Genomic DNA, 26,530 nt, shown 5'->3' on the forward strand with positions numbered 1-26,530 from the left:
ATGTGTGTATGTGCCCTCTGTGTGTGTGTGTGTGTGTGTGTGTGTGTGTGTGTGTGTGTGTTGGAGGTATGGACTGTCTATATTACTCTTCTGCATCATTTTACGTAATCTATTTGAGTTATGAAAGTATTGTATTTTAACTATACGTAGCAGCACTTGAATAGCAGGATTGACTTAGTTAGCCCTAGTGATATGGTAAAGATTTATAAATAGAAATGGAAGGTGGATGTGCCCTATAGTTGTTAGTGCTGGAATGGTAAGATAACTCTAAGATATATTGATATTGTCTAGTACTGACCATGATCCAAAGTATGGTCCGTCCTACAGTGCATTTAGTGCAGTGGTCCAGGCCCATGTGAGCTCTCACAAGTCGGACAGCCATGTTGTTGCATTTTTTTTTTCCTGCAATTGATTATTGATTTTCACTTATTTTCACAATTTATACACCATCAGGGGCTGTTTCCACCAAACTTAAAAACAAAACGACAAAGAAAGATGGACCACTTAAGGACTACTTGTATTTCCACAGGTGTAGATATAGTCAGGGTCCTCAAGAAACTGGTACTGAGTGCATACTGTTACATGTTGGCTACATTATTACTTCTTTAATACAAGTTATTGATCTTTGTCCACTTTGTCCTTGTTAAACTGGAAAGCCCATTAATTGTGCATTATTACTGGAAGTTTTGTGCAGGGGAGGGTAAAGACACTCACACCCCCAAAAACCAACCTTTTATATCCAGATGGTGAACTCAGCTGAATGCAATCAATTGTGACAGGTGAACAGCTGTATTCAATCAATTTGTGCTCTACCGACGTCTATTGAGGCGTCAGTGTAAGCGTCAGCCCTCGCCTGTAGCCCTCCTTGTTAGAATACCTCCTCGGATAAAGAGCAGCAAGTCTACCTGTGTGACTTTACAGAGAAAGGCCCCGGCAAAGCAAATTATCTTATTTGCTCTAAACACTTAAAACTGTAGCTCTCCCCTCCATTCCTGTTGTCTCTTGTAAATGCCAATAGTATAGCTGCCAAAAGGCAAGAAGTCTGGTTAACCTCTAGCTCTTGCAACATTCCTCACCCACATGTGCCTCCTCCTCTGTTGGGTCGTGGAACTGTCTCACTGAAACTTACATCAGACCCCTTCTCCCATTCTTCCTGTCTGTCCAGTTGAGGAGTTTGGACTGGCCTCCCGATCTCCAACAAATGGAAATTCACTCAAGTTTTGCTTCACCTCAAAAACACCTCTTTGGAGTACAATACTGTTATTTGACTACTCCAGTAAAAGATTCTGTGGTTGTCATTTACGTCTGCCCGAACAAGTGGGGTTAATGTGCTAGACACACTGCTGTCTACCATTCCTGAGCACGACTGGCCAGTATTCATCCTTGATATGAACATCAGCCTTCCTGTCCCTGATGGTTTGCAGCCCTCAACTCACAAAGCCAGTAAAGAATGTGACTAATTCTAATCCAAAAACTGTGCCACAGACTGTCTAATGATCACACCACTCTTCCTCTCTGACCACAATTTCTTTCACTTCACTGTATGCCGCCAGAATTGCCCAACATTCCTCCAGCTCAGGTTTTGTTTTGTATCTTTGCCAATCCTAACCTTTCTCCCACCCGCTCCTCCTCAGTGGTTACCTGCGTATTACCTCCTCAAATCACATTTTCCTGACAAGAGGTCACTAGAGGTCATAGATCTACAGAGTATCTGTGTTCTACACTGGGCTCTAGATAGTCTCTATTGACCAAACACTAACCTCCCTCACTCATAGCTGACTGATGCCATTTGAAATTTGCATACTGATCTCTAAGATTGTGTACATGGCATAAAGCAAACAACCCTCCAATTTCAAGGGTTATCATTATTTTTCAGCTTACAAACCTTTCTCAGTCCTCCAGACACTATAGCTGATATCTTGGTCTCCTTTTTTTACTGAAATGTTGGCAGCCATCAGTAGCGAATTCGTTGAACCACTCAGAGACAACCGATCTCCCCACTTAAGGGCACATCACCCTCCACACTCAACCCTATCACCAAGGGCAGTAAGCCAAACAGAAATGCTGCTCTTCTCTCATGCCCTTCTCTGCCTCCTCTGCTCCATAGCGTGCCTCCCACCTCCTTCACTCAGCCCTCTAGCTGAGTGTAAGATCCCAAAATTTGCAAAATGTAGCAGGCCCACTCAACACACTTGCATATGTGTTGGACTCCGTTCCCACCAACCTCTTTGAAGGCACGTCTCCCACCATTGTCCCAACAAACAAAGCGATAAATGCTTCCCTAGCTTCAGTACAAGTTCCAACCACATTCAAACAGCCAGCCTTTGATACAGTAAACCACTGCATCCTGTTCTGTGTACACTCTTTTATGGGCATCTCGTTCTGAATCCAATCTCACCGAGTGGTTCCTCAATGTGTCATGGAACGCACATATAACCTTATCCCATCACCTCCCCACAGGGGTGCCCCAAGGCTTGGTGCTGGGGCCTCTTTTCTTTGCACTATAGACCACCTCTGTCCATCCCACCAGTGGCCCCATGTGGCTGGATCTTGGCATGTCTCTCAGACATATTCACATGGAAGAAGGAATGTCACCTTTAACCAAACCTCTCCAAGACTGAGGTGTTAGTCATACCGTATAATCAGTCTCTCCACCACAATATCAACATAGAAATTGCCTCTTCATAACTCACTCAAACCAAGGTCGAGAGAAACTTTGCCAGCTTTGCTTACTGCTCTACTGCGTCTGTTTCAGGTTTGTGATGCTTTGTCCAATACAACTTAATAAAATCAGGCCTTATCTGACTGAGTATGCTACCCAACTCTTGGTAGAGGGTCATGGTGTTGATCACTGACAGGCCTCTCTTCATACACAGTGAAACCCGAACAAATGGACCAGTATTTGGCAGCACGTCTGGTCTGTTGCCGAAGTTGCTTTGGAGTCTAAAGGCATTGTTGCACGTATGGGAAGGAGAAGTGTACAGTAGTTTGGAAACTCATTCATATAACATGCTGTATTTCTCCCCTGGAATGATTCACCCTCTGACTGTGATTGTCGCTACACTTCAGCTGTGCATTCTGAAGTTAACAAGTTCCCCACCTCTCAGAGGTTTGCTATCTGGGAATTATGGGAACTAAAGAGAGCATATCCAGCATTTCATCACTCTTGTATAGCTTTTTTAAATGAAAATAGCTTTAAAGTTCTGTTTTATTTTGCCAGAAGGATTTTTCATGCTTATCAAAATGGACAATCAAAACTATGATCCAATGTGTGTGATGCACATCCAAATTGTTAATGATATTGTGAGCTTATAAATTCCTGATTTTCATTTAGATTTTATGGTCTATTATTTTAAGTAGAGACGTGGTTTGGACGTAAATGCAAAGCACAACCTCTCTCAGTATTTATTTCTTGGCAGCATACATAGAAAATAGTTGTCTAAAGAGAATTAGCGTAACTGACATACAGTAGATATCAGATTGGTCATAGAGTCTGGTCATTGCTGCCAAATGATGTATTGAGGTTTAGATAACGTTCAGGGATTCATCAACTATTTCTGCATAAAACGGTTAGAAGTTACATGTTCAAACCGACCCCCCCCCCACACACACACACTTATAATAAGTTAATAAATATTTGGTGCAGTGGTCCTAATAATGGAGAAGAATGAGGAGAGAGAGTCTGCCTCTTAAAGGAAGTTGTTTCTCACCACTGTCGCCAAGTGCTTGCTCATGGTCGGAATTGTTGGGTCTGTGTAAATAATATGATGATTAGTACAGTCTAGATCTACTCAATAGGAAAAGTGCCCTGAGTTAACTTCTGTTATGATTTTGTGCCTTTTAAATTAAACTGACTTGACTAGTTTTGGAAAAAGTTTTAAAATAGAAGCACTCACATCCATGTATTATGATAAGATATGTGATCCCAGTCATTACTGACCAGGGCCTTCACTTTGAGACACACACCCAGACCTATGAAGTCACTGCCTGTGTTGAGTGAATGTATTTTGATTAGACATTAGATCTCAGTTATTACTGATCCCTCTCTGTGTTAGTTCAATATACCATTTCATCTCTGTCTGCTGTGATTGCTTCCACATGTCAGGCCCCAGGCCTCACGGGCCCACACAGGTCTGCAGTATCTGTGAGTTTGGGGGTTCAGGAGCCCCTGTAATGGGCTTAGACAATCATAGAGTCCCCCTGGATGCAGCAGCAGAATGTACTTGGAAGCTTGCTGATGAAGAGGTGGGTTGGTGGGTGGTTGGATAATGTGAGAACTGTTATGGGAGCAGTGGGAGAGGGGCATGCGGGGCAAATTTGAGGAAAGAGGGGGATTTAGGCAGACACACTGCCTGATGCTGATGAAAGAAATTTGGGTCATGGGGATGCCACATGTGTATCTAAACATCTACACACACTGAAGGTATTGTAGGTATGTATGTTTCCAGTTAGCAGTGCATATATTTGTGTTTAGCGTCTCGGAAATGTGGATTAACAGTGATTAGTGTGTTTACCATGATGTTGTTTGAGTGAATTCAGCAAAGCCCTTTACATGATGGTTCTTAAAGACAGGATATGTTTCATAATAAGCACAAAGGAGCTTTGGTTGTCAGTTCTACCCCAGGTGGAGCGTACATCTGCCCAAATGATCTGTGTGGGGAAAAGCACGGGAGGAGAAATGGGGAAAACAGCTGTGGGTGTTCATGAACACACAAAAACAGTCACACCACAATTTTCCACAGAACGGCCTTCAGAATGATCAACAGTTTGGCAATTTCTCCGGCTCATCTTTCTGGCGAGCTCTCCTGATGATGGTGGGATGCCAGCGGCATCAGTGGTGAAAGAGACCCCAAACTTTAATGGAGGAGAGGAAGAGGGGGATACATTTAAATCACCATATTTAATTTGTGGCATCTTTTTGGACAGGAGCACTATTGTTTTTCCCAAAAGAAAACATCGCTGACTGATTCGAGTAAGGCCCCTGAGCCAGTTGAGCATTCTGTTTTTGTTTGACAGTTCTCAACCTGTGTATAATTGTTTGTCAAATGACAGAGTTGCCTCTCTCTGACACTTCTGTGTTACATACCCAAACCATAATCCAGAATCGATGCTTTTGTTTCTTGAATTGTTTCTTTTATAATTCAGAACATTTGCTGGCAGAGCTTTTTTTTGTTTTGCCTGTTACTGTTTTGCAAGGTTATATGGTTAATGTTGTGAATTATCATAATTTTTTTTTATCTTAATCCTGAAGAAATGTTAAACTTTCCGTTCTCAGCTCCGTTCTCAGATAACAATGCTGAGCAATCCAGCCAGCTGAGACAAGTGAGTGAACACAGTCATACAAACTGACAGAAAGTGGTTAGAGATATTCGGTTTCTTCGGTGCAAACAAGAACCCCCATACCATTTGTCTGTGATTTCATGGTAACCTGAGAAAGATGTTCGCAATGATTTGATAAGAACAAAGTGTGACACAGGATTTTGGCGGAGGCTCTTTGGCTCCAGTTTCACCAGTTTGCACTGGCACAATGAAAGAAATCAGCAGAGCATCCTCATGCTCAGCCAGTGTTGCCGCTGAACCCATTCCTCTCTCTGCTCTGCTCTCTCTGAGATGCAGCCCTATGTTTGATGAGGAAAAGCTACAGTGTGCAGTTCATGGATCCTGAAAAAGGAGGCCTGCGGGTCTTTGAGAATAACAGCTCTCTGATACGACACACTGAGTACAGCCAATCCTCCTTAATTTGAACCACGTGCATGAAACAAGATGATGCGTTTTCAGAGTAGTCGATGTAGAACAACAGTTCTGCTGCATGTGCGAGTCAGTGTGGCTCGAGGGTCTGACTGATAAACTCATTTTGTGGAAGGGGAACCATTTGCTTTATGAATACTGAGATGGCAAAACCACAGTGGTAATAAACAGACAGTGCCTGTTTGTTTCAGTGCACAAACACGGACAATCGGATTAAGATTACACATGATTGTTTGTACAAAACACACTTTGCTTTGGAGGCAATAAACCATTCACCTTTGACTCTCTCCATTCACCACACACTCTAAATTCAGTAAAACTCATTATCATCTGTATAGTTTTTTATAGTTTTGTTAAGGTCACGGAGCTGCCAAAAAGCTGCACGTATTTTCGCTGTTTCCTCTCCACCTGTTAGTGATCTGTTTTTATGTGTCTCGCGTGCCTTTCCGGCTATAACGAGTTTTGGCTATTGGCAGGAGGAGGCATGTTTTACCCAAACCCTTTCTTTGCCACCATTCTCCATATCTCTGTCCTCTTTTAGACCTAGATGCATGCTGTGGCTTTTCCTGTGAACATATTGCATAGCTTGTATAAGTGTCTCCACTACTGTTCTGTAATTGCCCACAATGTCTTCCGTATGCGCTTGTTGTATTCCACTTATGTAGCTTCCTCCTCAGGATTATCAGAGGTCGAGAAGTCCACGAACATCATGCTGACTCTGTAGTGTTCTTTCTTTGCACCAATATTTCACAGAGGGGATCCCGCTCTTAGAAGACTAATCGGCACATCTCAATAAAGTGCAAGCAGATGATATTCATAAGGAAGAAGTGATGTGTCTTTGCTGTGTTCCCTTACCAGTGCCGTCCATGACTTTTCAACCTTAAACATTGTTATAGTCAATTGACCAAAACAAACCCATTCATGCTCATGTTGCATGTTAAGCTTCACTGACAAACCAGTGTTATATCCAGTGTAATGAAGTCCTCTCAGGGAAAGAAACGGTTCGCTAATTACAGTTCCACAAGCCACAGTGCTGTGTCAGGCCATTGAGATTCAAACTCACCATTGAAAGTCCATATGTTTTTTATGTTTTTATTTCATTCTCTTGTTTATGGCTCTTTTGTCAAAATCGAGCAGAAATAAATCAGATTGTCACTCTCCAGCTGGAGAGTGACAATCTGGGCTGAGTTCAGATGGAATTAAGATGGGGTGCCTCACAGCTCTGTAAAATGAGTCATTGTCAGCATTTCCACTAATAGATCACTCCACGCCGGAGGCTAGGAGGAGAGCGTACTTTTGATACTCTCTCAGCCCGAATCAGAGAACCTTGCATGCTCCCACAAGCAACTGACTTTCCTTCCTGACTTCAAGCATGTCGTAGTGGTTTGTATTTTTACATGGCACCATTCAAAAGCTTTACTGGATGTGTTAATGTCTTCAATCCGTGAATAAACAAAACCTGTGATTGGAAACCTTGAAGAAACCCTCCCCCTATTGATATCACGGGCACAGATTCAGAGTAAACATTGAGAGGCATCGCTTCAATCCTCTGTGTTTTCATTGGCTCGCTTGCACTTTGAGGAGCGCTGCAGCTCGGTTGCCAATCGCTTTTTGCACAATTACAAAATGTCTATCTTTTGCTTTTATACTAATGTTGAACATGGACATAATTTATTTAATTAGCAGTCGCTGTGTTTCCAGCGCACAATAAACTTTTTCTTTTGCTCAGAATTGATCCCAGTGTTTGGCTTCTGTTTCTTACTCCTCTAATGGAGAGCCTGAGCTATTTTGTTGTCATTTTCCTGATTGATTGATAAGCATTGATTTTGTATTCTTGCATTGTTCATCTTGCCAGAAATATTCAGGGATTAATGAAACTATTGAAGTGTGTCCAGGAAACTGTTGCACTGAAGCAATCCTACTGTCTCATGGTGAACTTTGTCATGGAGTGGGAAGGGATGTTGGGATTTGACGTCTTTGGAATTCCCTAAGTGGTTATTCATTTATTTTCAAGGTGACATCAATTTGTGTGGTTGTCTTTCATCCAGATGCATGCGTGTCCCTCATTCCTGGTTCTATTCATTCAGAGCTCCACTGTCTTCTTTCTACATATCAACCTCAGTGATCTATAAGTTATTTCACTGACCTGAGTGTGTAACAAACGACTGTTTGTCTTCTTTTTCTCTGATAGGAGCTTGTGACCGAGCAGCAGAGATCAGCTGCTCACAGACGTACTGCTCATACAGACACTCAAACAGTAAGAACCGCATTATTTAAGCATGCATTCATAACATTATAATTTTGCACTTGAATTGCATGTATATGACTATGTATCCTTGCTAATGTGTCATTAACTGTATGTACAAACATATCATTCTCAATACAAGTGCTAAATGTTATAATTCCAATATGATTGATAAGATCTATATAAGTAGATAAACATTATACGTTTGTATAAAAATGCCATCAGAATTGAATGTAAAAAGGTACTAAGAAAAGTTCTTCCATGTTGAAAACAAGTCTTCAAATCAACACATGTGCATGCATTTACATAATTATATAAAGCCGTTTTCCTTGAAACAATGAGCTGTTGATGATGATGAGTGTGTTGGCCTCCCCTCAGACCTGGCTTGGGAAAAGGTGCCCCCTCACCCCACTTTAATTGTCTTGTTTCGCTCAATTTCTGGATGCGATCATGATTATTTGATCCCATTCGGTTTGTCTTAAGACATTTTGTCCTTTCAAGCTGGGCGGTATAGGTGAACAGAAAAGTGCATTTGTGGTCACCACATTATATATTTTTCATATAAAGCACTACGGAGAGACTGCAGGGGTTTATGTGAAGATTTTATCTGCAGGCCGCCGGCAGTACAGCTCTATTGGGTGCACTGCACAGTGCAGGCATAAAAGTGCTGATGTGCTAAAATTCCTTAGTGGACTGATTATTATCAAATTCTCGGAATTATTACACGTTGGGCCGATTTAGAAACCCGGATAACATCTTGATTCTGTATAACTCTCAACTCGGGGGGTGAGTATTTGGGAACAATCATTGATATGTCCTCATCAGTAATGGGTCCTTTGTCGAACTTAACCTTTGAATTTGCTTTTATCAAAGGCCCTCAAAGAGCAACCGGTATGTTAATTAATCTGAATCTCTAAATTGCTACCAGGTAGGATGTGAAACACAGGAAAAAAGGGGCACGATTATCATCATTTATATATTTACCTGCAGGTCTGAAGAATATGAACATCAGGCTCCACATCTTGACATCTGCCTCCTTCAGGCGCCCGGGCCCCTCTCACATAGTTGATCACAGCATTACGCAGCTGAATATAAAAACATATTAAAATGTTTTGCTTATCTAGATTTCTAGTTTTTCTTAAGAAATTGTATTTGAATTAACTTATTCCCCAAAGCTAATTTTAGCGCATTAAGGAATTCTTCACAGTGTGTTATTCATTGCAGAAATGGCATTACCAGTCAAATACAGGAAAGCAGTCAAAGAGCCTTCAGTGGTGTGTTATGTAAGGTTTATTTTGATGAACCAAATTAAATTAAGGTTTGCAGTAAGACTCAGGATACCACAACGGTTTCATTATTTGATTATTTAGATGGTGCTTTCATGTTTATTTTGAAATATATGTTTTTAGTTTGGATTTGGCACATTGATTTAACAACACAGGTTTATCATATTCCTGAATGTAAGCAAAAGAATGTCAAATTGGACCATTCAGTCACCAAACATTTTAATATCCACATTACAGACGCCAACGGCAATTATGGTTTGAATTGGAATTAAGCTTTGATTAACCTGAATTGGAGCTGTCACATCATGGCAACTCTGCAGAGTTCCAGCTGGTCAGTATTTGTTTTAAATGTTTCTTACAACACTCATCAGTAGAAAGCTTTGATTAGTGAAATGTAAATACTATATGGTACATATATATGCAACTAATGTACAGTTAGCAACAAAGCCACCACAGAAGCACCACAACCATTACAACCCTTGTCCAGTGTTGTGTGTTTGTGCTTTGATTCAATGTGTTGAGGTTTTGTCACAGTCAAGCACAGTGAATCATGATAATCATGTTAATGACAGCACTGTCAGACTGGCGGCACAGATTGAAATGCTGTGTTGTGATCTTTGTAAGGGCCACTGTTTATTAAAGACACGTTTCTCTTCTTTTTCTCAATAAATCAATATGATTTGTTTGGGCAAAGAATGATTTGACATAGGAGTTACGGCAATATTGTAATTTTTATTGAATATGAGATATTGGCCGTTTTGACCATCTGTCTAAATCAGCTTTGGTACTTTTCAGTGTAGTTTTATGATTACATTTAAAAAAAAATCTTAACTGTGCTTGCTATAATATTCCCAAATAGATAATTCCCAAATCTTCAAATTTAAGACAAATGGTTGAATGTGATGTTTAGTAAATCTATTTGATGGAATACATTTAAATTATATCTCGATATCTTGTCAAACCTCTGCAGTAGATCCAGGAGGTGAGGTAAAGTCTCTGCTGGGTCAGATATAAAATGTATACATGTTTATATATTTATACATAAAAAAAATAGGTTGTCTGCATAAAGGAGTATTTTATGACTTGTTTTTATCTCTGGCAATAATAGGTTGTAGTTTAAATAGATCAAAGTCAACTCAAAAGGGCATTGAGTGCATCCCTGACATGACACCACACCTCAGGCACGCGTTCAGGCGAGGAATGGACCTGCTTTTCCGACCTGATCTCAAGTCTTACAGAGAAAAATAACCAAAGACTTAGCGAGGGCCTGCTTAAAGCAACACCTTGTTGTTTTCTCAGATTTGTCGTCGTAATGTGCTCGGCTTTGTGTCTTTTGTGTGGAGATAAGCTCTGTCCTGCTTGTCTTGGGCGAGGCTGAACATGTTGTTTGGACAGTACTGTGTTGTACTGTAGTCACGATTCTTCTCTGCCAGCATCATCTCTCTCCAACCACTGATGGACTAGTTTGTAGAGTAGTGTATTATCCTGTGACTGCTGCAAATCTCTCTCCATATGTGCATCTGTATGCACATGCACACATGCACCGGTATGCACGTGTTTATGGACTAGTATATATTAAGTGTGTAGTGTTTTTGGCTACCCGAGTCATTAGTGGATAGGTTTGTTTGTGTAGATGTGTTTACTTTAAACAGTTGTCATTGGTTTCGTAGAAAACTGCATTCCAGAGATTAATGTTGTGTATATAAAAGGTTTGGGGGAATACACCTCATGCCCTTCTAGGTCAGCGCAAGCAGCGTTGTCTGTGTTCTCATAAATAAATAAATGGCAGGTGTTTGGAGAACTGGTATCAAAGTGTTTTGGTATAGTTATGATTGCGTATGCCTGCTGTCTCCTGTCGCTCTCTCTTTATATGTTTGCGTGTGGACCACCCAAAGCCTTTGAGGTCATAATAATAACAGGTCCACTTCCTTTCGGCGATTACGGCCGTGGTTCCAGTTGAGGGGGAGCAGATGGGATAGACACTATCAGTCCGTATCACAGGAACAGCAGCCCCTCTGTGTAGTGGACGAGTCACAGCTGTGTCTGGAGAAGGTTAGGCTCCCCCTCTCAGGGCCATTATCCAAATTTGCAGAATCCCAAATATACTGTCACAGCCCTATAGTTAGTGTGAGCGGGTTAATGTTCTTGAAAAGCACCCACATAGCTCAGTGTTAGTCCATCTTGCACCAGATGTGCAAGTGATGATGTCGCAATTAATCTTATTTTTTTTTGTCTTAAAGCGTCTCTTGTTAAATGTGGTCTGCTGGAAAATCTTCTTACTGTTTAAGGTTGTTTCCTTTTTTTTTTTTGCCTTTTCTGTGTAAACAAATTCCTCTGGTTAGACAACATTTTCGTTTTTGTGATTTTGTGATTCTTCCTCCTCCTGGTGAGCAAAAATACACTGTGGTAATTAATATGATAATATATGTGGTGGCATAATTTTTTCCAGGCATCGCCGAGGGCCATGTTGAATTGAGGTCTGAGTGAGGTTTCAGCTGGAAATACTGAAAACAGTCCTAGTACAGTATGTCTCTGTCGGTGCTCGGCCAGTTAAAGAGTGGAAATAATATTTGTTTTTTGGAAAGAGGAGAGCGCCTTTCCCACAGTGCAAACTATTATTATTTGCCCAGATAACTGAGAGAGAATGAAGCTCTTTTCACCTTAGTGCAGTGTTTACTCTGTGCAGAGCAGCATAGGTTTAAAACTGCGTTTCAAACCACCGTCAGCTCCGGGACAATTATTCTTTTTTCACTGCTGGAAGCTGGAAAAACAACCCAGCATGGAAAGGCTCATTGTATGGGAACCATAGCAACTCTGCTGGAGCACAGTTTAGCCTCAGGAATCAAGCGTGCTAATTTGATCAAAAGGAAATTCCATAACTGAACTACTTATTCTTTGAAACACCGTTTTAAAATTACTCTTCAAATTGGTTTCCCCCAACTCTTATAGACTGTTTATGTGCGAGGGGATGATTTATGACACTCAATGACAGTGGAGCACTCATTTGTGGTTAAACTGGGTGCAGTGTACTACGCAGATGCCCATGGCTGCCAGTCACCCGGTGTGTCTAGACAGGGTAAGCACCAGGGTCTGTAGACCTGCCGACTGACAATCACCGATGATTGGGTTTGTGGGATGTGATAGGCCACATCAGTTACAGTGACTGACAGCTAGTGGCGTTCTTTGTGTGCGTTGGATTGGAGGTAGTGGTGCACGATCTGTAGCAATGGCCTCATCTCTGTAAGGTTGACGTAAAGCACCGTCACTGAGGAGAATGAAAGGGCTCGACCTGCACACGCTGTTACAGAATGATCATCACGAAACAATTCTCATAAATGTCAGGTGGATGCGGATGCAGCGATTCAAAAGGCATCTATCTCCGCTGTACTTTTTTTTTCGGGTCATGAGAAGACACAGTCCCACAGCCAACAATAATACCCATAATGCAACTGATGACTCATACTTTGAAGGCAGATAACAAAGGCCCTGGGACCTTCCCGGGGAAGAGAGGGTTGGTTTTGATTTGCTCTGAGATCCTCTGATCCCACGTCTCCCTCGCTGTGCTCGCTGCTGTACACGTTTGCTGAAAACGGCGGATTGTGATGGTAATTGCTTTTGTTGTTATTTATGTGTTTTGCTTGTGGAGTCGCTGTGAACTTTGGGCGGGGGCAAGATCCCATGGGACGCCATGGAAACGCCTTCACAGCCTTGGCATCGGATAACAGGTATTCATACTATTGTTATTACACAGATACAGATTCATAGACGCTCCCATACGCTGAAATACGTACACAGATGTTCTTGTAATCAATCCACAGTTGTTTCTCTCAACACAGTTATGCATTTCTTTGCATTATTGCATACAGTGAAATAAATTGCTACGAGCCTCAGAGTGATATCAAAAAGAGACCAGCTTTCTAAGAACTACAGTATGATTTGCCCTGTCTGCACGATGACTGTCATCGCTCGCATTTCTGTCTTGAGAAAACAGTCCTGAATGGGCAATGACTGGAATTTGTCTGCCGCTGATTGAAGCAAGATGCTGAAACATAAGACTTGTTTTTGGCAATATTGTGCTCGAATGAAATCAATTTTCTATGCATGCACCACTCCCACTTTTGTTCGTTAATGGGGGGAAAAAAATCTACTCTGTTTTTGAAGAATGGATCAGCAAAACAAACACAAAAACACACCCTGGCAGTGCGGGAACGTGCCAGGAAAATGTTTTTGGTTAATGGCCAACACTGTGCCACGGTGAGTCACTGAGTAAGCATCAGCGCGGAGATCAGTATCAGTTTAACCACAATGCCACAGGCACCCACAACTTCTTTGGTCCTGCATTCAGCTTTAGGACGTACTAACCTGCCTGTGTCTCTCTGCAGTTGGGTTTCTAAGAAAAATAAATCCCTCCCAGTCTGTGTGGAAAGATCTATCAGAGGTAAAGATCGGTTCCAGCAAAATCTCCTTTCCTGTCTCCCTCTCCCTCTCCCTGGTGGAGCTCTGTGTGCCAACCTCGCTCTCAGTCCGACCGATGGGAAGAGGAAGTGAGAGGTGAACGAGGAAAACAGTTTGTTTGAAAGAGAGAGTGGAGGCATTACGACTATACTTGGAATAGCCGTCTTAAGTTAGCACATTGCAGCGACACTGAGATATTAGTGTGATTTCTCTGCAGCTCGGGGTTGGCAGGTTCATTGCACATTGCTGCTCTGTCTACAGTCGGGCCTGTGGGGCTTGGTTTTGGCAGCCTTCACTGCTTCTTAATGATGCTTGGCACAAACAGGCAAGACACAGGTTTGTCTCAGGTCAATGGAGATTACCTTGACAGTTGTATTCATAGGAGCTGTGAGGGCAGAATGTACAGATACCTGCACATTCACATCGATGCAAAAACCAACTTGTCCTAGTTAATATTAATTAACGTAACATTGAGGGGTTGGGTTTTGAATCCTACTTCTTTCCCTCAGTTCCTTTTTAGAGTGCCCTGCATAAAATTGGCAAATTCCTTCTCTTCATTGCTTTGATGCTCAAGACTGAGCAGTATGTCTTTCGTCCACAAGGGGGTAGACATTCAGCACATATATGGTGCTTTTTTTCACTGTCAAAGCCTTGGATCAGTTTCAGGAAGTGATGGGGACACAGTAAATCCTCTCTGACTTTGTTGTATCTCAGTGTTTCTTCATGCTGTGTTTTGGTTTTATTTTGAACATTGAGTCGCGTCCAAGGTCTTTGCCTGCATTCAATTGGATGCACTTACACCCCTCAATGCCCCAAACTGCACTTCAGCTCAACGCAGGGTGACAGAGAGGACTTTTGACATTCAAGAGGACCCCATCATTACCTGTAAGGAGCCAGTTATTACCCCATCAGCTTCTACTTATCTTTGTCATTTCCTGCGTAGTTTCACCGTTAAACCTTTAAAGTATCCGAGAGGCCCTGCTTGTGATTATATATTCATAACAAAATACGAGTGACAAATGTCTTTAAGTATATATTAGAACCTAATGAGATCAGTAAGCGTATGTCGTCTTCCCTCAACCACATGCACATATGCTGCATGGCAGCGCGGAGGGAAATTAGGATTAAGAAGGAATTTCGAGATGTCACACATCTTGAGAAGATCAGCGTTTGTGACTCTCAAATCCTCCGTCCATTCTTTACTTAATGATTTTTTTCCATGCAAACATAATGTCCTCATCAGTTATCATGACCTTCATCAACGTTGGATGGAAGGTAAAAAATTCCACATTTTTGTTTTTCCAAGTCTTCATTTTACAGAATGTTGGATATGCCATATGCACACAAGCTGAGCTGAGATTCTTCAGCTACACCTTTGGCCAACTATGTTTCCAGCGCAATGGGGCTTCTATTAAGTTTGTGTTTAATGCCGCTCCTAATGGGAGCTATAGTAAATCATACATGCTCAGCAAAAGGAATTTCATAGAATCTACATATACACTAGTTCAATGCCTGCGAGTCCATGTGAAAAACTTTAAAGTATCTGAACCACATTATCTCATTGTTTTCACATTAAATATAAAACTAGAATGGCATGTCGGGCCCACACCTCCTCCAAGGCCCAACGGTCTCCTTAAATTCAATCAAGCTGCACCAAATTTCACAAACTCAGATATCACCTTCCCTAAACATGAAAAAATAACCTCCTTGGCGGAGTTAATTCTTGTAAACAACCGGATATGTTCGATACGGACATGTTTGAGTACAAATCATCATTAAGTGTGCTAGTAAGGTGTTGGGCCACCATGAACCGCCAGAGCAGCTTCATTGTGCCTCGGCATTGTTTTTCCAAGCCTCTGGGACTCTGCAGGAGAGATGGGAAGCCGTTCTTCCAAAACATATTAACTAATTTGGTGTTTTGCTGTTGGTGGTTGAGACTGCTGTCTAACATTTCCATCCACAATCTCCCACAGGTGTCTGACTGGGTTGAGATTCTGGTTGAGAAGGCCCGCAGCGTATGATTTTCATACTCAAACCGTTCGCTGACCCCTTGAGCTCCGTGTCGGGGCATTTGTTATGTTTCTCGACTCATTATTTTTGCAGGTTTTCCTTCAATTTGTCACCCGTCCATATATGTCTCATAAGTTCATGCCATGTGATCCGCTGTAGGTCATGCAAAAGTCATGTCAAATATCGTGTGTGTGTCGTATGGGTGCAGGGGATAACTGATTTATGGATGTGTCTGTAGATATATGAGGCCCTGCACTTCCTCACTCTCATCCAAAACATTCAGATGCACTGTTCTCTCAGTGTTAACTCCCAAAGCGTATTCCTCCACCAGGTTCCCACCACGGCCACTGCAGTCATATCTCTGCTTTGTGTATAATCCTGAAACATTTTGGTCCTATTGTTTCTGGAACCACAATTCTCCTATTGTCCCCCTACTGTCAGTCCATTGTGACACGTTCCAGCTTTAACTTTCAAGATAAATTTGTTGGCTTGTTTTGGCAAGATTCAAGCATGTGTTGGCTGGATGTACTGGCAGTATACTGGTCTCTGAGTTCAAACTAGGGACGACTCATGCAGTACGTTAAGGTGGCCTGTTTAATCTCTTAAACCAAGTGGCTGAGGAGATGGACAGACAAAGCCGAGACTTAGCTTCTCTCGGTTAGAATAAAAACCAAATGCTTCTGTTCTACAATAAGGTTCTGAACCAATACATTCAGATATGTGTTGTCTCTGTATTTATTGCCCTATCTATCATCTAGTGTCACTCATAGAAGGGGCCTGTTGTTTTTAAGGCGACCTGCTTTCACCTTTTTTCGTATGACATCACTTCATCAAGTTTCAAATTATCTCTCGAGGCATGAACTCACTTTAAAAACACACTGTGGAATTTCTGCTACCAGGCCGCTGCATTTTCTGATCTCATACCCATGAAGACAAATGCCTGTACAGTTGACGAAAGGTGCATGCACTGGCAGTAGATCATACTTGTTCGAGATTGCATTTTCAGTGTAAAGACACACTGGTATGTTTGCAATAAGCCTAATCCGTCTTCATTTGTGTTTGAACTTGCTGAACTCCATTTTCAGATTCAAGCTCCACTGATTCACACATCAGAAAGCCTGGACACGTGCCATCCCTAATTCACTCAGCTTTTCCGTTCATGGTCCCATTTAGAGTTGCTTTTATAAGATGGTCTCAGTTAGGTACAAAAACAGTCCTACTTACTACTACAGCAATGTGCAGGAGTGGAGTGTTTTCAGAGATAGTGGGGTGTGGTGCACTCATCCTGCCATGACTCTATATTGTTTGCCTGTCAGTGCTGGAACAACACTGATTACTTGGCGTTCACAGTAAATGAACATACATGAGCATTTGTACGTATATTGTCCCCGCTCTTACTGATCGCTGGGCTGTGGCAGTCGGCTCATCGCTGACTGTTTTCGCCGAAGCGCTCGCATTCGCAGCTACCGAAGTTCACCAGTGAAAACTGGGTGTTGCTTGACCTTGACCAGGGTGTGTGAAACCACTCAGAGTTTGTGTGAAAGCGAAAGACGAGGGACGATAAATCAAGTGTTGGGAGAGCGACCTGCTGCTTGAGGTCAAAAGAGAGAGAGTTACTTTCTTTGATTAATGGTCGTCTAAGGAGAAAATATTAGCCATGTTTGAGAGTGGACTGCAGAGAGTGAGATCACCTACTGTGTTTGTTTTTGGAGTGTTATAGCAGCAATACGTTCTCTAGTCCCCTACAGATGGAATTTGGAGTCAGGTCGGCGGCTCAGGAAGATCCAATCATTCCATTGTTATCTGGGCGAGTGGCGGTGATGTAGCTGTCCTTGAAGACAGATGGTAGACCTGCGTGCACCTGGGACACGAGTCCGCAGCTACAGTAGTCCGGTGACTGTGAAATATTCCTGGAGCAGTCTTACAGCAAGTTATGTAAGAGCTAGAGGTGGAAGTAGCCTCTGGGGATGCGTATGTGCTTTTGCAAAACTATGCATGCCATCATGCCGAGGGTGGGTGGGAGAGTAGGTGCAGTATTTTTTGTCATCTGTCAAATATTTGCGTAGTGATCGCTGAAGTAAAGACTTGGATCAGATTCTTGCCAGATGATTTTTTTGGAAAGTGGAAAGAAAAGAGAGGGAAAAAGACCAATACAAATGACAGAGGCTTAAACGGGGACATTAATAAATGAGAGGGACTACTGTGGACTGAGGCACTGTGATCACTCAGGTAGCTGCTGAGCGTTAAGCCTGAATATCTCACATTTATTTTAAGAGCTGTGCAGTCCGTTCTAGTGGGTTTAGGGTAAATGTCTCAGCACATGGGTGTGAAGTAATGGAGGGGACCAGTGGAAAATGTCATTTAACTTCCATTTAAGCATTTAATGCCTGGCTCCCTTCTCCAGCTGGTTTTAATAGCCATGCACATAAATATCCATGTATGCACTCAATTGTGAAATGCTGTGTGCTGTTGTTTTCATCAGCGTTTGTCTGATAGTTAGCAGCATAACACGGAAACTTCTGGACTGATTACCACGAAACTTGGTGGAAGGATGTGGTATGAGTCAAGAAAGCACCCATTAAGTTTTGGTGAGAATCTGGTTAAGGCAGCAGATCAAAGACTTTTTGAGCATTTTTGTACATTTTCATTGATTTCTCCCTTCCTATAAAGCAGGGACTGATATTTATGAGTGTGTGCAGTTTGATGCAGTCCAAATACAAATCTGGATCTGGTAAATTTAGATGTTTCATAAGGTGTCTGGCCTTGGTGGAGTTCTGCACCAGCATTCGAGTTGTTTTTATTCTGTCCCTCAGTCTTTAGCTCTATTTATTCAGTCTGTAAGTCTGTCGCTTTAGCTTTATGATTGTTGAGAACAGCGACTGGTAAAAACAGGGAGTAGAGGGTTAATGGCAGAGACCAGCTTCCTTGTTCTGTCACAGATTTGGGTTTGGCCTGACACCAGACTGCAGTCTGACATTCTCACATCATCTGTTCAGGGAAATGAAGTGACAACAACAAAGTGTCTTTTGTTATGATGGGACCCCACACACTAATAAACCATATGTAATGTTGCCCACAATCTACCGACTCATGCCAGTTCGTACTTCTGGTTGGCCTAAAAACAGTGACAGTCCTTTAATATTCTTCTTGACATGGATGTGCAGACGGTGCTGCCACATGCAAACAACCTTCACCAATGAGTTACATGCTCATTAAATATTTAGTCAGTGCAGTTGTGCATGTATTCTGTACCGTTCACATGCTTTTGCCTCTTTTCTATGACACAGATCCAAACTGAGACTAAGCCCAGAGGTTTAACTTTGATTCGATTTCATTTTATTTTGCTTCACATTTGCTTGTGAAAAGAGCAATGGGACAACTTTGTACGGAATGTGCTACACAATTATATTTTGAAGGGTTTTACTATGAGAAATGAAAACTTCCTGCTGTCAGTGAAAAGAGGAGGCTGACAAGCCGCAGTATATGTTAGGAGGCAGCTCCGAGCACTGACCGGTCTCCAGCCAGTGTAATCTGGATTACTGTCAGCATGGTCTTTGTTTTTTGTGGTTGGTTGAAAATCAAGCTCCTCTGCAACTTTTCGTGTGGTGAAATCAAGCTGAGCCGAGAGGTGTCCTCGGGGCTTTTCATTGAGGAAGCAGCCAAATGCAATTAATGACATTTAATAGCGGACACATGCATGTGCTTTTGCAGGTGTTTACCTTGTCTGTCTCCTTATTGACAGCATGTGGAACATGACCAATAATCCCAGGTTTCAAGGCTGAGGCAGTTTGATTTTTATATATAATACGTGTATCCTTGGTAAACTCTATCTGAATGTGTATGCACTTGCACGGCCCCCTCTCTGTGTGCACCAGTGATGTCAGTCATTAAAGTTCATTTTATCTCGTGTTTAAATAGTTGGTAACAGCTACAGTAACAGCCTGTGGCAAAATAATAGGTTCAGTGGAAAGTGAGGACTCTGTTTTCATTTGATTTGGACGTTTTTCAATTCCATCATATCTGCCACAACTGTTTTCATTCCAGCTTTAAGCTTGTGATCACAGGTAGTGCTCTCAGGGTTTGTGTACTCACGGCTTTATTGCAAAGACACTGTATTTACAGAAACCTTTTTTGTTGGGCTATAACCTGTGTCAGTATTCATTTAGAATAGGATTCATAATATGTAAATACTTTGTATGTTGACATTAACATTTCATTTAACTGGGGGTGTTTTCCCCCCCATGTTTTCTTTATGCATGTATTTAAAAGTTATAGATGCCTTAAAAGTAATCAGGAAATGGTCTCTGCTATGCTGTGCTTTTGCCCAAATGTGTCTGTGATGGGGGGTGTGTGGGGGAGAGAGAGGGAGAGAGAGAGATGACGGGGCTCTCGGTGACATATCTAAACATTCTTGACATTAGGGCCCCAGCAGTCATCAGAGGTGCATCTCTCAGACAGGCTGAAGTGTAACCCTTTGAAGATTATGACATGTGACGCAATAACACAGATCTTTTTCCATGTTGTTATTACAGTTTTTTTCAGATGTATTGGGGCTCTGCACATGGAAGCCATTAGCCTGAGGGCTTAGGAGCTCTTTCCCATGGAGAGAAAGGGGGCTGGAGACCATCTATACATTTTGCCCAGGAGCTTGTTTTTCCCTGAAGCCCCCCTGTCTTCTCCGTGGAGGAAAGCCTGGTTTTATTTTGAGGCTAACCATAAGAGTGTGAAACTGGGCCCAGCAGAAGTTCTAGAAAGGGTAGTCTTAAAAGAAAATTGCACTTTAATGTTTAGTTTTTTTTTAATGCATTCATTATTCCTTACTTTGCATTACTATGGTGGTCTGCAATCCCTCCACCAAGCTAACGCCTCCCTGCAGAGGAATGAAGTCCCGTGCTTCCTGTCCTTTTGTGCACATCGTCTTTCCATCCTGGACTTCACACCTAAATTCACATCCAGCTTTGCCATGATGGAACAGCAACCCTGTCTTGCCTCTCAATTAAGAACCATCTGGGTTCGTCCTTGCCCATCCAGAAATGATCCACCCAGCTCTGCCTGGCTGCTGGAGTGAGTGGTCCAGACTCAGCAAGCCAGTGAGGAAGAGGAGAGTCATAGAAAGTCCATCTGGACTCCATCAGGACTAGGTAAACAGAGCCAGATCCTACACGGAGCAGTGGAGCCAGACCTTGGCTCCCACCCACCATCACAAAAGACTTCGGCAATGGCTCAAGATAAAAAATGATACACACATTGTTATTAACTCAAACCGTGTGCAAAAATGCAAATCTGCTCAAAACTTGATGTGCATACTGTCAACCTCGTGCCATTTTAGTTTAGTCCTCCAGTAGAGTGGGGAAAAGGAGTTGTGAGGAGGAGTTTGTGGAGTTTTAATGTCTGCTGCTTTAGTGTTAACCTGCCCCCTGCACCTATCACACATTCGCAGGTGCTTACCCCCTCATGTCAGAAAAGATTTGTTTTAACCATTCATCAGAAAGAGAAGTAGACCCACTGTGGGGTACAGAGGCAGAAGGAAAGGTGTTGAAATATGACATCATAGGTCATTTTCTTAAGCTGTAGAAAATTCAAAAGAGAGCTGTGTACTTACATGACCTCCTCATACTGTGTGTACAATTATCTCCACAGTTGATTTAAAGCTATTTTACCTTAAAATAAAAAAGCTTCATAATCATTTTGATGGTACAGTGACTTTTAATAGGGAGACTGGTTCCCCTTTCATTCCCATGCCTCGCTCCAAACACCTGTTACTGCAATATGTAACTCTGCTGAGTGGGTACGATCTCCCGCAAGAAGTGCCTAACTGAATAATCGTCTGTGTTTCAAACGGCCTGAATCAGGTCCAGAGAGTTAAAGCCCTAAGCCGATCTGTCAAGAAAAAAATAAGACTTTCAAAACCAGGGTTAATCTCTGATATTCTGCGAAAAAACCTTTAACCTACCAAGAATTCCAAATGGAGTTGGGCCTGTTTTATACAGCAACACCTTCTGCTTTGGGAAGTTGGGGATCATGGGGAGTATCCACCATTTAGTCCTGTTTCAGTCCAGCAAGTGGGACTATGCAGTCAGAGTTCTGGCCAACCAATTGATACATGGAAACTGCCGACCCGCTCGGACCGGAGGCCAACAGATCTTACTACCACTGCGGCTGCAGAGGCCGCTGTGGCTCAGTAAATGTAAAAAAAAGTAAATGTGTCCTAACCCCTATTGACCCCTGTGGAATACGTCACGAGGTCAAGGAAAGATGTGAAGGAGAAGATGTAAGGAGTTAGGAAAGGAGAACCACGGTGCGGAAAAAACCTGACTCCACTTACACTCACTTTATTTATACCAGAAGATAAGCACAAAATGTACAGTACTCTGTGTGCTGTATGCTGACAGTTACAATAAAGTTTTCTGTCCAAAACAGAATGCCACGTCCTGAAAAAAGATGTTTTCAGTTTATAGACAACATTTAACCATTAGTTACTCACAGAAATAAACCACATAGATTTATATGAATATGAAAATAAAACCAACAGGACTGAAATGTTGAAATAATATAATAATGTGAGGGATATAAATGGAGAAAACCTTGTATAAGTGGAGGAAAAACAGGATTGTGTCTATTCTACAATCCGGAGATTCAAATTACTTTTATACAAGTATTTAGTTGTGATGATGTTGTGAACTATAAATTCAATCTGCTTGTTGTTCACTGAACAGATGTGACAGAGGAAAGCAGACGATCATGTGATGATTCAGTTCTGGATCGTGATAATAAAACAGCTGCTCTGTTTTTTATATTTACGTGGGTGCGTCCAGGTGCATATGCGAGGTTGTGTTAAATGTTGATGCCACAAAGAATTGTGGGGCGGCATTTTCTCGTTGCTTTTACATAGGATAATCTGATGTTTCCTATGCCAAAGGAGATAAGTTAGGAAGCATTGAAGCTCCTTTCCTTATCATTTAGAGAATTCAAACAGCTCTTTTTATGGCGGCCACTGAAACACTTCCAGGTCATTTCACTTAGAAGGTTCCTAAACTAAATGGCTTTTCCGAACGCAGAATTAATGTTTCTTTAATGCTGCCATCTTGGAATTTCATGAATTAGGTGTCTCCACCTGGATCATGTGAAGCTTAGATTAAGCTGTGAGGTATGTAAAGGACACTGAAGGAGAATGAAGTGAAACAACAAGTTTCAACACGCATTCGGATAATACCCCTCTTTCTATTCAACCCCGCCATCACAAAAACAACAGCCTTTTTCTTTCAGCACTCCATCTCCTATAGCAGCCGGTCAGCGCTGTGCACTTCCTCCTGCTATCGTATATCAGGGTAGTCCAGTGTTACTTCATGTTCCAATATCAACGTTAACTGTTGTGGACCTAACCCGGCCTTGTTGTCGCTCACTGTAAGGCTGAACGTTTCCACTCTGTGAACTCTACACTTCATTACGTTAGTGTTTTATTGACTTGAGAGGTTTTTTCTCTTTCATACAGGGAGATTAACTGTGCCGGCCATGCTCTCACTGCACATTTGATCTTTTGTTCTATGTGGTGATCAACCTTGGAAGGGGAACAAGTGGCCATAAAGAAGCTAACTGCTCTGTGTCCTGTATGTGGAGAGATTTATTGTAATAATCAAGTTGTAAGCGGTCATGGCCGGGGCAGCTACATATGGAAATACGTAATAGTAATAATGATAATGGGCCTCCTTTTCTAAACACTGACATCCAGCCTACTCTCTCATTAAAACCAGCGGTTTGTGTTGCAGACAACATTAAACCTCCACACTTGGAGGTGCAGTATGGTTTGGATTGTAAATTAGTTCTCCTCTGGAGTAGCACTGTTTTTGGGAAGCTCTTCGACTGGGAGCCCGCTTCCAGACACTGGAAGTCGGTTGAGGTTAGGGGCAGACTGGGCAGCTGGCCTCTGCTTGTTCACAGGGTTTGTGAACCTCCAGTCAGATTGCTTTAACCTTCACATTAATATGCAACTGGAACGGATAGCCACTACATCACTCTGTATTACTAGATTTTATTTATGGCTTTGAATCACTGGCGGTCTTAGCTATGGCCGGGCCTATTTGAATCAAAAAGGGGTCCGCCCTCCGAAGGGCCCTTGAATAATTTGTGACTGGCAAAAATTGACAAAGACTAATACAGCTTGTTATATAAACTAGCAACATGTTTTCTTTATCTTATCAACTCTGCCAACACTCAACTATTATCCGTGACAGCATCCTTCACATCTGACAGGATTTCGTCATGAACCCATCAACAGATGTTATTTCCTGAACTTTAAATTGAGCAGGTTTTTGCTTGTTGTGTGATTAGACACCACTTTGGTATTTTAGTGATGATGATGTCACATAGTATCAATTAGACCAAAGGTGTGAGGTATATAAAAAAAACTATGGAACAGCAAAGATTTTTTGACGATCTTTCATTTTACACCAATATCATGATATTCATCCATCCATCCGGGGGTCGGGGGGCTGCAGCCAATCCCAGCTGCTTGAGAGGCAGGTCACACCCTGGACAGAGTTTACATAGAACAACCCTTCATGCTCACATTCACACCTACAGTTAGTACACAGTCTCCAATTAACCACAGCGATAATGTGCATATAACATGCAAAATCCACAAAGAAAGGTCCCGGGGGCCGAACCGCGATTCACACTTCTGCACCACTGTGCCTCACACTTCCATTTTCTTTAAATCATGATATATATATTTTTAATCCTATAATAGTTAACAGGCAGGATGGGGCCCGATGGATCTGCTGCAGGCTATACTTTATGAGCCCAGCATTGCTTTTGTTGTTAAATTAATTTGAGTCATCTGATACACAAGACTACGTGCAACACCCTCTCACTTTCTGCCTCAGTACATTGAGGGCACTCCCTTATATCTGTCGGAGCTTCTGTGCCGATCGTCCTCACTTGCCCTGTCTTTACAGGAAAGATGGATGCTTACGGAAATAAGATGTATTTTCCAAACCTGCCTCAGCTTCCAATCGAATGCAGGTTTTTACATTAAGACAGGAATTTGGAAAGAGTGCTGACAATTTGGATTATGGCTGTAAATATATGAAGGATGAAAAGTGTGGAAGAGACAAGGAAGCAGAGGGAGTGAGTGTAAGAGAGAGGATGTCTTGCTGTGGATTTGTGCATATATCCATATGTCTGTATTTAATTTCTCTGTGCTGTGGGGATTCCATTACCTTTTAGCAGGGTGAGCATTATGTCACTTATGAACACCATGTGTCCTGCTATCCTGTGTACACGGGGAACGTTTATTAAATCTTGCAAGCTGGAAATGAAGACTGCACCACATGTAGGTCTGTCAATGTTTGGAACTGATCAAAAATAAATTTGCCAGCTTTACCGTTCACGAGCATGTAAAGATTCAGTGCTGCTGTGAGGCAATCAAAACTCTGTGTACCTTATGCAAACTACACACCCACACACTGCTGGATGTTTTCAGCTCAGTGACTTTGATTGTTTTATTATTTGGAATAGATGCATTGGCTGGGAATGTGTTTGGTCTGGCTCCAAGGCAGTTTTAAATAGGGCCTGTCTGATTTTAGACACTCAGTAGTATTTCATATGCACCTTCAGTTAACCCTACGTAACCTTAAAGGCCCCTTTTGTGGCCCTGTAGATTGACTCAAATGCAATGTATGAGATGATGGGAAACATGTTTGTCCGAGGCCTCTTAACCAATGAAAAAAGCGTCATTTATAAAGAAATATAGATCAAATATCAATATCTAGGTCGAGTTATGCATTTTAAGCCTTAATTGCATTGCCAGAATTAAGAGGGATTTACATTTCAACAGAAAAGCAGTATAGCTTTGTTACTAAAATCTAAATTGATAATTATTCGAAACTCATCTGACAGTTTGAGCACGCAGGTCATCTTAAGCCTAAGCACCGTAAGTCTCAGTCCTTCACCACATTCCTGTGCCACCCAGACTCCAAATTACTGTAAACGAAAACCAAAGCCACACTGTGGCAACGGAAGGGTGTCAATTTGGACAGGAAATAATTTATTTGAACGTGACTAGAGTTTCTCTGGCTCAGCTCCCTGGTGAGGATGTGGAGAGGCTGTGTCTCTGGTTACTCTGTCCCCTGACGTGAATGCCACATGCACCCCAAACAATAGCCAATTCATCCATGGCTTTGTCTGTCTGCAGCAGCAGCCAGGAAAGAAAAACACCTCAACTCGCACCTAAGTGAGAATAGATATTGTGGAATTGGAAAGCAATTAGCATTAAGCACGCGACTAATGATGAGGAATACCGAGTCTGTTTGGTATGCTTCATATCGGCATATACCGACCCTATTAAGTCAGACAAATCAGACACGATTAGCCAAAATTATTCAGTCATGATCAAGGATGACCAAAAATGATGGAATGTCCCTGTGGCCCAGGAGTTAAAGTACTGACCACGATCAGAAAAAAATTCAGTGACGTGCACAGATTTTAAATTTGGTAAAAGGAAAACGTCGATTACTGGTATCAGCAGATACTATGGATTGAGAATTAAGAGAGAAAAGTTTAGTTGATCCATCCCTACTGACATTCATGCATGGATATCACCAACAATCTCCCTCTGGGTACCTGGTATGACCTTAGCGGACGGATTCTTATCAGTCTCATATTTCGGACTCTCAGAAATATCTGGGAGGCCCTGCAAAGGAGCTGTGACCCAAAATGTCATGCCCTTCAAATGAGCAAACCAGCTACGTTTGTTTTTCCTTCTGCTCAGACTGCGAGCATGACACCC

The 26,530-nt window shown here is 42.1% G+C and overlaps 1 non-coding gene across 1 annotated transcript in view; it reads left to right on the forward strand.

The window, feature by feature from the left end:
- Positions 1–26,530, forward strand: part of LOC118110199 — a 49,515-nt gene that overhangs the window by 5,999 nt on the left and 16,986 nt on the right. The window contains exon 2 of the transcript XR_007032735.1: positions 7,940–8,005. This is a non-coding gene — a transcript (uncharacterized LOC118110199). The remainder of the gene's footprint in view (positions 1–7,939; positions 8,006–26,530) is intronic.

This window comes from Hippoglossus stenolepis, chromosome 5 (assembly GCF_022539355.2).
Source record: "Hippoglossus stenolepis isolate QCI-W04-F060 chromosome 5, HSTE1.2, whole genome shotgun sequence".
NCBI lineage: Eukaryota > Metazoa > Chordata > Actinopteri > Pleuronectiformes > Pleuronectidae > Hippoglossus > Hippoglossus stenolepis.